Here is a 13,838-nt window from a genome sequence, read left to right on the forward strand (position 1 = left end):
TTGGTTAGGCAAACAATACCCCACAAAAGAAAGAGATACAAGCAAATAATTGAGTGAGTGATATATTATTAAACAAAGAGAATCTTGACTTAGCACCCAAACATCACGTTATATTTAAAACTTCTTCCAACGCGCTTAGAGAGCCCGTGGGAATAGGAACCGATTATATTTGAGGAGGTGAGTGGGCGCGTTAAACACGCGCTGTAAACGTCAGTGGCCTTGCCTTCTCTAGGGTTATTAAGTCAAAGTTTACCTGCTTCGTCAAAATTGATTTTATATTTGTATTTTATTTATCATCAAAATTTATTTTTATTTTATTTTTGACTTTTGCGTGTATCATAATCAAAATCGGTATCCAATTTTAATTTTCTGCACGAGGCTTTTATTGATTTCTTATTTTGTGTTCTTTGTTTTTCAAATTTATTCTCAAATTGAGTAGATTGAGTTCATCTTAAGAATATGAATTTTAAATTTTTAATTAGATTTTTTTTTGTAAAATAATTTTATGTTCAAATTCATATAATTTAAATGTTTAAAATTAGATAGATTAATATATTTAATTTTTACTTCTTTGGATTATTTTATTTTTTGTTAAAAATTTTTTAAAACTGAAAACAATACTAAAAATATTAGTTTCTATTGTCGAACTTAACGATTTTAAGATTACTTGTATTTTGGATTGAATGGGTTAAGATTTTGGACAAAATTAATGGCAATAGGATTTTTTTTTTTTTCATCAATAAAGCATATGTTTCTTTAGAAAAAGTCAAATCGCTAATGTTTAATTTAAAAAGCAAGCCCCCACGGGCATTACGCGATAGAAAGACATCAACAAGTAAGAAAGAGTATCGAAGGTTCAATTCCAAATAGATACACTTATGGAGCTAGCTGAACCTATGGATGGTGAGAGTTTACTTTATGAACCAGCGGAGACTGTGGATTGTGAGAGTTTGTTCTATGAGTGAGTGGGGACCATCGATGGTGAGAGTTCTCTGTGAGCTAGAGGGGACCATGGATGGTAATGAAGATGTGTCCCGAGAGTCGAATTGGCCAACGTCCAACTGATGCACAGAAGTCGAATCTGTATTTTGAACTTTGTTCAGATCAACGAGAGTACTTGGGGGCGGAGGACGCTGATACAGATGTTTGGTGCCGCACCAAGGGGTCTGAAAGGCTCGATGGTGGCTAAAATTCCTATGTAATAAAAAAAAAAAAAAAAAAGGAAGTTACAAAAGTCTTTTTAAAGAAAAAGAAAATAAAATTTTTCAAAATGTTGATTCTTCTCTCAAAAATATCACATAAATTATTTTTCCAAATTGAATTTTCCACCTAAATGATTTATTTTCATAAAAACAATATGTTATTAAAAAAAATGAAGGTAAATTATCCCTATTTTCTGAAATTGAATTTTTTACTTTGATAAAATTTTTCAAAATAATTTATTTTCTCTCAAATATGAAGGTAAATCAGTTTTCCCAAAATTAAATTTTCTACCAAAAAAATTTATTATCAAAATAAAAAAAAAATCTTCAAAAATCCTTAAAATGAAGGCAAATCAGCGCGAGTTTCCCAAAATTGGACTTTTCACTTAAATGATTTGTTTTCAAAAAAAAAAAAATATATATATATATATATATATATATTTTTAAATGTTTGCTTGAGCTATCTTTGGATAACTATCACAATGTCTTGCTACCAATAGAACTAGTTATTCCCATATTATAAGTTAAAAGATTTTTTTAGTTAATGTACTTTACCTTGTCTTTTCTATGATCAAATCAAAGTTTTGTAATGAAATAGCACATTCTATTAATAAGTCAACTCGGTCCAATTTATTATATTTAGATATTATTGATCAATTTTGATGTCTATGCAGAAATCTTTTTCATTATTACAACAGATCTTTTGACAAATTAGTTTGTATTTACAAGTTGAATTTAACACATTCCTTTTCTATGACAACAAATTCAGACTCCATCATAGATCTTGCCTACCATGTTTGCTTGCTAGATATTGGGAGAATTTTCCACCACCTAAAGTGAATAAGCGTTTGCTAGTGGAAGTTTAGGTTAAAATTATCTAATATTGTGTTGGTATCAATAAAACTCTTCAAGTACTCATGTATAACTACTATGATGCATATCATAGCTTGTCATATTTTAAGTATCTAAACACTACTTTAGACATCTTAGTCCAATAATCCTTATTAGGATTTTGAGTGAACCTACTTAATTTATGAATTATAAAAGTAATATCAAGTCGAATACATACTTTTTAAATAATTCAAACTATCGGTTGTGTAGACACTTTATTTTGTCTGATGCCTTATTTAGCAATTATTCATTAGCACAACAAAAAAATCAGAATATATGTATATACATTTTTTTTTTTTAAATGGTGGGTCAGCTCCTCCATGTTTATACCTGCACACATCATAAGAGAGTGTCAAGTAGATGGTAAATACAAATAAATGAAAAAAAAATAGCAAATTAGTTTTAAATTTGATTGATCAATTAAACTTGATTTGTTGTTTTCATTCTTGCGTGTTAATGGTGCACTTCAAAGAATGGTGAAAGAAAAAAATTGAAAAAGAATTGGAGAAAGGAAAAAAGTAAACCAAATACTAAGTGATTGTGATTGGATAGAGAAAATATTGAGAAAGCAAGACAAAAAGGACTTGGAAATTGATATACTGTGTAGAGACTCGGAGAATTATAGTAATAAAATAATAAAGGAAAAGAGAGAAAAATGATTTTTCCAAGGGAGCTCAGCAGGATCTCGTCAACGAGCACAGAATATCTGTCGACAAGTGGCCTTCTCGGCAACGTCGACGAGGACACGTGTCTCGCCAACAAAGAGAAATCGAGAGCAGGATTAAGGACGTGCGGGCTTGTCAACGAACCCACAGTCTTCATCGACGAACTCCCTCCTTGGACTCATCGACGAGGTAGCGTGGCTTGTTGACGAGGCCACATGGACAACACTCTATAAATAAGCTCAAACTCGGGATTCAGCGAGAATTTTTGCATATAACCTCTGTCTTTCTCTCTAGAATCCGACTCTCTCTGCCTGCTCTCTAAAATTCCAACTTCGATTCTCGCCAGTTTGACGATCGGAAGTTGTCACGTTATTCCTGGGAAGATTCTTTACAACACTACCGGATCAGAATTTTGATTTGGAGCATTTGTGTGATGATCCTAAAAAAAAATTAAAAAATTTTTAAAATTTTATTATTAAAAAATTAAAATTAAATTAAATTAAAAATTAAGATTTAAATTTTTTTAAATATTAATTAATTAATTGATTATTATTATTAATTAAATCATATAATATAATAATAATATAATATTATAATGATATATATATATATATATATATATATATATATATATAACGCATTCTAAAGGATCATGAGGATCCTTCAGGTGTAAGAAAGGAGTAGAGAAGGCCCATGCATCTCCTCGTCCTCTCTCTCCCACTTTCCTCCATCTCGTACGGCCAATCAAAAATCTGAAAATATCATTGGGCTCTACTCGCCGCCACCAAGATTTCTATTGGAGCAGATCTGTCGTGAGAGCAACATAAGCATATCTCCTGGAGTAAGGTCAAATCTCAAACTTATCTCCATTTCTCTTAAACTATAAGCCCTATTAACGAATGGAAATTGTCAAGAGACTCGTGGGGAGATTCTCTACAATCTAGTCGGAGTGGGTTTTCCAATTAGAGCTCCGGCGTGCCAATCTTAAATTAAGGTAAGTTTGATAATTTAGGCTTTTATTAGGCTATTTAGGGTATTCAGAACTTAGGGGAATTTTAGGGAAAGTTACTCTATGAATTGTGATGAATAATATGGTGAAATTTGATATTCAGGGCTCAGGGGTTTTTGAACACCTGGGGTGTAGGGTGGGGTGTTATCGGACTTTTTCAGAAATTAGGTAAGGAGATTAAGTTAAGTCAGTAATTTTATGAAAATTGAATCAATTTAATTGTTATGTTTATATATATATATATATATATATATATATATATATATATATATATATATTCATTTGGGAATTTAAAGGTTATTTTGAAAACCAACCGTTCGAAATGGATTTTACAAACCTAGACTATATGGTGTGGTATTTTTGAATAAAAAGAACGGTGGAAAACTTGTTTGTTTATGTGGATATGTTAAAATGTGGAAAACCGTGTGGCACATGATTTAATTAGTATGGATTATTGTATATCTGGATTTGGGATTTTGAAATACTGAATTATTTGAGAAATATAGAAAATGCTTGTGAAAATATTGAAACTATTTTGTGAAATGCAGGTGTTTGAACTAATGGCCAGTGGCCGGGTATTGTTTGAGTGGCCAAAGGCCAAGATTATTATTTGACGGCTGAGGATTGAGTTTTAATTGATGGCTATGTGTTGGATTGTATTTTGTGGTCGGGGCCAGGTTTTGGAATAATAGGGAATATATGTGAATTAATATTTTAAATGGTGTTTTCTATTATCTAAATTGTATGATATGCTTTAGGAACCCTGGGGACTAGTGTATTGTAAGCACGGTATCGTTGCTAGTTAGACCATGTGCACCCACACTGTCTGGATAGAAGTGTAGAGGGGTCCAGCCGACTGCCTGCGTGAGGTTGAAGTAAGGGCGTCAGATCTGCAGCTTTGCTGTGGATGCCTGCAGAAGTGTTTGCAGAGGATGTTGTTTTTGACTTTGTTTGGGCTGATCACCCAGGTTTAGTCCAGCCTTCGAACCGCACAACTCGTGCCATAGGGATGTAAATGACGTGTTTGTCATAGGGAGTACGTGAATATGGTTAATTAATAAGATAACTTCGAGGGCTTATTGAGAAAGATGAGTGCCCTGGTAGCAGTAATGGTACTAGAGCAGAGGGAAGCTACTTGTATGGGTAGGTAATCTTCCCTATCCTCGGCTAATTGTGTGTGTGAGTGTAAAATAAGAATGTTTTCATAAATGTATTTATCTACTTAGTGAACTGGTTGTTTTGTGTACACTAAATGCATGTTGGCCACACACTGACATTAACTTAGTATTTCCCTTACTGAGTTGTGCCTCACCCCTACTTTACAAATTATCTTCTTAGGAAATCCTAGAGATCGGGTCTAGCGGGCTAGAAGAGTCGGGCTAAAGGTGTAAATTTATGTAAGTAGTGTGTAGATAGAGATTTTATTTTTGTTTAGTTTTATGGGATGTAATTATGTGAAAATGGATATATTTGTGTATAAAAATAGTTAGAACTCTAGTAATGTAATTTGAAGATTTTATATTTTATTTCCGCTGCGTATGTGTGTTTTATATTTGATGAATAAGGTATCAGGTACACTGACGTCACTAAAGTAGTACTTTGGGCCTACGTGGCGGGTCGAGGTCGTTACAATTTTGGCACCATTCCAAAATCTGGGTAAGTTAGTTATTTTAAGTTTTATAAGTTATAGGGTATTTCTGGACTGAAGGGAATGTGTAGGAAGATATTATACTGGTGATTGTTGATTTGTTGGGGAAATGTAAATTTCAGGGTATTAAGTTGGGAACACACAAGAGTATATTTGGTTAGATTTGTGGGCTTCTTAGTAAGTCAGGTAAGGGGATAAATTAAGTCAACATTTTTTATGAAATTATTTATTAATATACAGCATTTATTTTCATAAATTTGGTATCTTATGGTATAATGTTTGAGAATACTGTTATTGAATAGGAAAATAGATTTAATACATTTTATCAGAAAATATGATTTCAAATCAAATTTTCTGTTTAGAGTATTACTCACATTTGTGTGGCATGAGTATAAATTTCCATAAAATTTATGTTATATCAGAATATTATGATTTTTCCAGAATAAGCATGTTACGACAATTTTTAGAAAAACCATAAAAGCAGTACATAAACTATGGTTGAAAATATTATGTTAAACAATGCAAAAATTTCATGTTCAGTATGTTATGATATGACCGACACAGATGCCATGATTTAAATGTTATGATATGGCCGACGCAGCCGTGATTTATGCATGTTATGTCAAAAATCAGGAAAATATTATCACGTCAGGTATTACTTTGAATATGAAACAGCTATGTATCAGTAATATGAAATGTACTATATGTTATCAGAACCCGGATGACTTAGTCTAGATTTTAGAGTACCGTACCGTAGCTATATGATAAGATCAAGTTCAAGTATAAGTTTATGTTAGTACTACCATACATCTCAGATAGAGTGTGGGAGATAGCAGGTCATGTGGCTTTAGTGTAGTGCAGGTGTCCCCCTAGCAGTCTGGTCCAGGTGGGGCAAGCCCATCGTACTTACAGACATATGGTTGACTTGGCATGGTCAGTCAGCCATTGTTAGGTCCCGCCTACGGGCTGCATAACCCTGTCATGTGGGGGGTAAGACATGACATCAGTTAGTCATCCATCCTGGGTATTATTTCAAGTATTGTACAGTTACAGAAGATGTTTACATGATTACAAAATTAGTATTTTATTTATTATAATATGATGAATCATGTTTTACTCAAAATTATACAGCCAATTTTATCAGTTATATACGTATTATGTACAGTTCATGTTTAAGCACAATAATACTTATGTTGTCACACACTGATATTAATTTATCTCTCTTGCTGAGAGGTGTCTCACTCTAACATTACAAACATTTCAGGAAATCCAGATAGAAGGGCAGATAGAGTTCCACAGCAGTAGAGGTTGACCAAACTATCCTGTCAAAAGGGTAAGTAGTTGAGATAGGGTCGATTGGTTTTTTTTTTAAGACATTAGGGTGCTTTTTGGGTCCTTTTGTGGATGTCTGTATATATTTAGCAGAATCAGTAGATTTCTGGTATTGTGCCCGTTGTTGTATGACATGTATGTAATTTATATTTTCCGCTACTTAGGTATCAGAGATGTATGACAGGTATATCCCCGATACCTATGGGTCCGGGTTGACCATGATTATATCAATTTAGTAAGATACCAGAGTTATTATGAATGTTGTTATGTAGAAAAAAAAAATAAATGAATATGAATATATGTATATGGAAAATTAGGCAGGTCGTTACACACTGGGAGGCTTCAAAGTTCAGATTTCAAAAGACCAAAGAAATTGGGTAAGACTAGTCAAAGATGAAAGAAATTGAGAAAGCATTCTCGGGAAAAGCAACAACGTAGGAGGAGTTTTAAGGTTTAAAAGGTTAGTATTCTTTCTCTCAAATTTCATAGAATTTGACTTGTCGATGCAATTTGAAAATGAAAAGGGTTTAACCTGAAGGTGTCATATGATTTGATTTGGGATTGGAGTAATCTAAAATTTTCAATTTTCAATTTTAAATTTAGCATCCAAAATCCAAAACAAATCCCTTAAAATCCCGAATTCAGTAAAAAAAAAAAATTCAACAAATAATTCCTGAAATTTTGACCCAAAAAACTCAAATTCCTGAATTTGAAAAACCACACCTGAATACCATATCCATGAAACCCTAAACCCTACGCAGGAGAGAGAGAGAGAGAGAGAGAGAGAGAGAGAGAGGAGAGAGAGAGAGAGAGAGAGAGAGAGAGAGAGAGAAAAGAAAAGAAACAGGAAAAGAAATAAACAATATATATATATATAATTTTAAAAATAAAAAAAGAAGTTAGTGGGACACGCGTCATTATATGGACAGTGACACGTGGAACAACCAGACTAGACATTTTAGTGGCGACAAGATGCAAACCTAGCCATCCAAATTGTGTTTTATCCGGATGATCGTATTGCTACCACATCAGCGATCTATATCAGATTTTTTGCACCTGTCATCTTTTGTCACGTGATGGGTGACATCACCCTACTGTGTGTCACCTCTTAATTTCAAAAAAAAAATAGAAATACCTCTTACTGTCACGTGTTGTCGTTAGAGACTAAGACATGGAAACCAACTCTTTGCCCCTTCCCCAAATCAAATCAACTTAGTTTAAGCTGGGTCAACTCAGGTTGACTCGTTGACCTGATTCAAATCGGTTGAACCGATCTTATCATCTTGGACCGCCCATTTTTATTTATTTTGATTAATTTATTTTTTAATTCAAATAAAATTGATAAAAAATAGTTTAAATTGGAAAAAATTAGAAAAATAATTAAAATTTATTATGTCATTTTTTGCTCAAACAACCAAAAAAAGGAAAAATAAAATAAAATGTAGCGCCCTGACCCGACACGGGGGCCCAAGGTGCTACTTTAGTGATGTCTGAGTACCTGATACTATCATATCATACACAATATGCAGCAGAATAAATGAAATAATCTTAATATACATTTACCAGAGTCTAAATCACCATTAAAATCAAGGTTCTTTCCATACACATATTACATCCCAAAAACTAGACGATCGGTCCACATGACCAACGATACAAGCCCGAAGGCATACTACCAAATCTACTCATATCTGAGTTCTTGAAGACACTCACAAAAAGTAACTAAACTAGTCTCCATTCCCTAGATCCCGCTAAACTCGATCTCTGGGATTCCCTGAAAAGATATGTTGTACAACGAGGTGAGACACCTCTCAATAAGGAAGATTAAGCTAATAACAGTGTGTGCCAGCATGTTTTTAAATGTATACTAGGCACATACCTCTCTCTTTTACTGAATATAGTATGTATACTCATTTCTCATTTCTCATAACATATATCAATACTGGGAAAATATTTACATCATTACATAAATATACAGATATGCATAAAAGATACACTCTGGAGCTACTCGCCATGTATAAACCCTCATGGTCAAGGTTGTGTGGCCCAAAGGCTAGACAAAAACTCGGGGGATCAACCCAAGCAAGGACAACTCCCTGCTATATACATTAGCAGGCTTCCGTAAGCTTGCTTACGAGTCCGATTGTATCTAAGTCAATCGGCTAGGACCACCCAACACCGCACGCTCATAAATGTGGGCGCACACAGTTAAATGGTGAAACTCTCTCTAGCAACGATACCACACTCGCAACACTGGGTTCACAAGTTTTCTAAAACATATCATGCAATTTAAGTAAATAAAATTGTACTTTAAAGCTCCTCTCACAAAACTGGGCCACTAGCTATTTAACACCACTTGGGTCTCTGCCCTCTCATAAAGTACAATCTCGGGCCCCAACCCCTTTGTTACAACTCGACTGTTTAATACAAACTTCTACCTCAAAATAAACTCTGTTATTTATAAAACCTGGCCTCGGTTATTTAATACAAACTCGACCTCGACCCTTTCATAAGTTCCTATATTTCTCAAAATAATTCTAGTATTTTCGCAAACAATTCAGTATTACACAAACATACCCATTCTGGTATTTTCAAAATTCTCAAAAGAATATTCACCTGCCACACAGTTTTCCATATTAAAAATATAGCCCATAGGCAACCATGAAAACACTATATAAATGGTTTGTAGAAACAAACCGATCTTTCCACAGTTCATTTCTATGCAAAATATCATATCATATATCCTAAGTTTAAAAACAAGCTTTTTGAACGATTGGTTTTCAAAAAAATAACTGAAAACATAAACATACTCACACCATAAACATTTACACTGGTCAAAAATGATAAAACACTACATTAAACATAATTCCCTTACCTAATTTCGAAACAGAAACCAAAACGATTGAAAACCAAATCCTAACCTTTATCACCAAACTGAAAATCAAAGTTGCTAGAACTGTAGATCCTAGCTCCCTAATTCTCGCAATAACTTTTGATTGTCGAAATAGGCGACGAACGGCAAAGAACTGTAGAGAGAGAGAGAGAGAGAGAGAGAGAGAGAGAGAGACAGAGAGAGAGAGAGAGAACTCGCCAGTTCTAGAGAGAGAGAGAGAATTTTGGGTTTCTTAACCCTTAAGCAATGAAAAATTATATTTATAGGCCTTTTGACCCGGTCCAACTCATCAACGAATTGGTCCCTCGTCAACGAGTCATAGAAGGTTGTTCGTTGCTGAACCTCCTGGCCTCCCTCATCGACGAACCCAAGCTTGATATTTTTCATGTCGGTCGGGATTTCTTTGTCGACGAGACTCTGAATTTCGGCGATGAAGCACTAATTGCCTTCATCGACGAGAACATTGGCCTCATCGACGAAGCCTGCAAAAATCCCATTTTTATACTTTTCTTATTTTTTACGGGTTCGGGTCTCTACATAAAATGCTAAGAAAAATAAAATGGAGAAAATTATTTGAAAATCCAAAAAATTGTAAAAAAAAAAAAAAAAAAAATCTTGAAGAATTCCAAAAAATATTCTTGAAATTTTTTTTGAAATATGGGAATGTTTTAAATATCATTTTTGCTTAAATTTGATGAATTTACATGATCATTTTATTTGTTTTAAAACTTTGTTTAAAATTTTATGTATTTGTGCGTTTCAATGATAAAACAAATGGTAAAAAGATGTTTTAGACCTCACCTATATTAGTTCTGAAGGAAGTTTATCTAATAAGATCTCATCTTTTGAAAGTCTTATTAGACATTCCTAAATCTCACTTAATTTTACCTTCTTTTTTTTTTGTAATTTCAATATTTATTGGACTTGTTTAAGAGTTAATTGAACACTATAAGATTCAAATTAGGATAATTTATAGTTAATTAGGTATCATTCATAGAACAAGTGTGCAAGGGGTATTGATACATATTCCTCACATATTGTACTCTCGATCCCAGTTTTGGTAAAGCAGACCAAGACTACTAGTTTATTGACATTAAGATTAGTCTAGTAATCAATCAACAAGTAGTAATTAGGTGAACTAACCGCAATTAAAAAAATAACAGGTTAGTGACGACTCCATCGAACCAATATTAATATCACTTCTCGCCATTCTGAACTCTTCTTTAAGACATTGCGACAAATTGCTTTACCATACTCTTTTTTTGAGACACATTTCCAATTTTCTTTAAGTGTATGATAGATTCAAGCAATGTTTCTAATGACTTATTATATATAGCCAAAACTTTTGTGTAGATTTTAAACGGTACGAGACTAAACAAGGGCAAATGATTCTTCTTTTTAAAATTTTTAATAGCTGAGATTACTTTGGCCTCATCAAGTTCATTCATATTAAAAGATTATGAGACAACAAATTTCTTGTAGCTTTTTAACATCAAGTTAAGACCCAACTTTTAGCATAACATTGACATACAAATTTAAAATGGCTTTAAAATTATTTTTAAATTTAGTATAAATGCATTTGTTGGTGCTATTAACCTTAAACTTATTTGAAACAAGTTTAGCATTAAAATTTTCATTTCACTATTTGGGAGCATAATTAAAAATCATATAATGACTAGCTAGTTTGCAAACTTCATTTTCTATACTTACAGATTTTAATCTTAGACTCATTTCATGTATATTTTTTCTTCTAAATTACCATTTAAAAAAATTATTCTAAAGTCCATTGGATGAATTATTAAATTATGCACAAATGTAATGACTAAGGATTTGAGTTCCTAGTGATAAGTCCACCAAGTCTTAAAAATAATAGAGTTAAGTTCATCATTTATATTTTCTTTTCGCAAAGATGTCTACAATTAAGAGATAGGCGCAAATAAGTTAAGGGTTCTTCTTGTATTAAAAGGATTATGATAAAATCATCTCCAAAATTATTCTTTACTTTAGGCCTTTCACTTTTGCTTTAGCTCATGTCTTTTTAGTTTGTCTAATGGGTCTATTTGAATTTTTAAAATATTTTTCAATTTTATTTTCAAAACCAATTTTACAAAAAAAAAATATTACAAATAAAATTTAGCATCTCTTGATTCTATAATAGTGTTCATAGTCTATATCATGCACATCAAGTCTAATTACCAGAAAATAATAACACAAATTATTTATAGGATAATTAAATAGTAAACATAGAATTAGAGGTTTTAGGAGATATTTTCTTTCATTAATTATATGATAAGAATATTTCTAATTAAAAAGATTTAATATATAGGTTGCAAAAAACTATCAGACCTAACTAATTTCATTCCATCTATAAGTTCATAGTATTAACTCATGGATCCTCTCCATGCTAAGAAGATATCGGCACGTCATCGTTTTGGTCAGTACCATTTGTCTAGGAAAGGTACATATTAGGCAACAAAGCGGTAGTTCCCAATATCTTTTTCACATCCATGTTAGTATGATGTGACACCACATTTATCTACTTTTTTAGACTTCTAATTATTATATTTGATAAGGAAAGGACAAAAGAATATAGGCCCCAAAGTTAGGCCCTTTTATGTCTAAAATGTAAATAATAAATAGATAAAAAAAATTTAATTCAAATTTATATTAGTTGATTGATTCTAAAGTTTGAGTTAGTTTGTCCCGGTCGATCGGTTCACTAGATTTTCTCAATTTTATTATGGTTGGTATGTTAGGAATATAGTATTAACTTTTTTTTTTTTCTAAAAACCAAGCAAATTCCAATGTTACTAATAAAAATTTTCTAGCTAGTATTACAATTATAAGTTTTTAAGTAATTCTTAATTTTTTTTATATATTTTAAATATTTTTTCCAAATAATAGCAAAATTATGTTGTTTTGCAAATTTAATGATTGGGTTAGTCGACCTTTAAGTATATATGAAAATAAATAAATTCTACCTTAAATGAATGTCATTTTTTACCTTTTTATTCAACTGTGATAGGAAAATGATATAAATTAATAAATTAAGTTGAGAAAAATAAATTAAATCTGAAGCGTTTTTTTAGCTAATTTTTAGAAGCTAAGTGGGTAGAGCATCATATTTTAAAAATTTAGGGGGTGTTACTAGATTTTACTTTTTATTTTTTAATTTAATGTTAACTTTGAAGAAGTAATTATTAAAAAAAAAATGAATAGTAGTTGAAGGGTATATAAATTTGATTGAAATGTAAGTATAATTGATCATGGGGTATTTAAGAGTAGTTATATGTGGTTATAGAGATGTTTTAAAATATTTCTAATTAACTAGTATATAAGGGTATTTTGGGTAATTAAAACCAAACCATAAAATTGAATTTTTATTTCTAAGAGTCAGATATTATATTTTCTACATAAATCTTGAAAATTTTAAAATTTAATTAATAATTTTTCAGTTTTTTTAAATATAAAAATAAAAACAAAAAATTTATTTGACATCACAATAGGTCCTAAATATTTGCATATTTTTTTTCTAGTTATGTAAATATTTAATTTCTTGTTATTCCAGGATGATTGGCAACTCATCTTGATCATTGACAATAAATAAAATATGAAATTAAATTAGAGAAAGATTAAATTATTTTAAACTCACAAACATGTCCTTATACTTTTATATATTTAACATTTGTGCCAATTAATAAGTTGTTGCACTATGTAGGCACATGTGTCACAGGTCGAATATTTCACACCTTTGTGAATGGATCATGCGGTGCTAACAAAAGCCTTCTTCTTTAACTAACTAGTCTATTGTTTACCACAATTCACCAACAAAATGCTTTCATTGTCATTCAATCAAACATAAGCGGAAGCAGTAAGCAATTTATGAAAGCAATAACACTTAAATAGCAAATATTGAAGAAACGTAATTCATTAACAACATCTATGTTAACATTGTGCGTCTAACAAGTGAGGCAAGTTGGCTAAATACATTGACAATAACTAGTTAGTTTTATAAGTTAATGAAAATACACCGTCACCCTGAAGAGCATTCTATGCTATTCTCACTCTAGCACTAAGAAACATCAAAGTGACCGAAAAGTCATACTGTCTTTGTTAGTACAGGGTAAAACTACTACTAGAAAATGACCCTACACTAACATTTATATGATGGAAACTCATCCCAAACGTACGAGACAAGTGG

This window comes from Malania oleifera, chromosome 4 (assembly GCF_029873635.1).
Source record: "Malania oleifera isolate guangnan ecotype guangnan chromosome 4, ASM2987363v1, whole genome shotgun sequence".
Classification (NCBI taxonomy): Eukaryota; Viridiplantae; Streptophyta; class Magnoliopsida; order Santalales; family Ximeniaceae; genus Malania; species Malania oleifera.